We start from the raw sequence: 1201 nt of genomic DNA, 5'->3' as shown, positions 1-1201 counted from the left end.
CATTATTGTATTATATTTACTATTTTATAAAATTGTTAAATGTTTCACTCTTTTTAGATGACTTTGCTCGTCTCGAATTTATTTAATTTAAAATAATAAAGATATTATGTCGCGTGTGTGCTTAAAAATCAAATATTTGTGTCATATACTTACTAATTATGTTGCAAAAGTATAGTTTGATTGCTGAATTTAATTTCTTTGTTACATCACCGTCACAGACTCGTCTTTGTCATCGTATATGACCTATATATGTATAATGGTATGGCACACTTTGTCGCTGCTTTCTCAACTGTAACAAGAAGACATTGGTTTACGAAATTATAGAATCATAGCGGTCATAAGAGTCAGTAGTAATACATAAACATAATTTCGTGAAATCGTTGACGTTTTGAACAATCCAATGTAAATTTGAAATGTATTCTTTATTTTAAAAAAGAAATTGGTTTGAAGTCGACAATTTATAATAAGCTTTGTGTGAATGTGTAATATAACGCGACGTTATTGAAAGATTAAGATGATATACTATTATATATATACATATTTAATTATTAATCTATATTTTCTTATTAATTCAAGCTTCTTGCTAATTTTGTTTATTTTTAATATGGACACGGAGAGAATAATTTTACTGAAGGATTTAGAAAGTTAACTGAATACACATCTGAGAATAAATTTGTTAGACTATTAAAATAATTTTGTAGGACGGTCAAGTTGATTGTTAGTAATTTTTGCTGCATTATTTTTGACTTTCCACATAAAAATTTTGCAGATGTAACGAAAGAGAGATTAGACTTTCTGTATTCAGCAAAAGTCTGTTTGTATACCATACAGTTGGAATCAGTTAATGCATTTGAGCTGGATTTAAACTTTCATTGAAAAAGAATTTTTTATTTGACTCTTAATTTAGTCCTTATCTCTTTATTCGGGCTATGTATATGTTTTAACATGTTCTTTGTGACTTAAGTACATACATTTTTTATTAAGAGAAATAAAAATCTGAAAGAATTTAGTCGACTAAACAATTATTTTCAGTGCAACATGAGTTGTATTATTAAAATAATAAATTTTACACGGTGCAATTGAGCACAAATGAGGTTCTTTTTCGGGGTAAATAAGTACGTCATGTGTGAGTTGTAATTTAAAAACTTGTATATAGAGATATTTTTGGTCGTTTTAAGTAGATTATCTTTACAATTTTGTA

The sequence above is a fragment of the Trachymyrmex septentrionalis genome, unplaced genomic scaffold (assembly GCF_001594115.1).
Source record: "Trachymyrmex septentrionalis isolate Tsep2-gDNA-1 unplaced genomic scaffold, Tsep1.0 scaffold82, whole genome shotgun sequence".
In the NCBI taxonomy this organism is placed as follows: Eukaryota; Metazoa; Arthropoda; class Insecta; order Hymenoptera; family Formicidae; genus Trachymyrmex; species Trachymyrmex septentrionalis.
Note: the sequence above shows the minus strand (reverse complement) of the source record.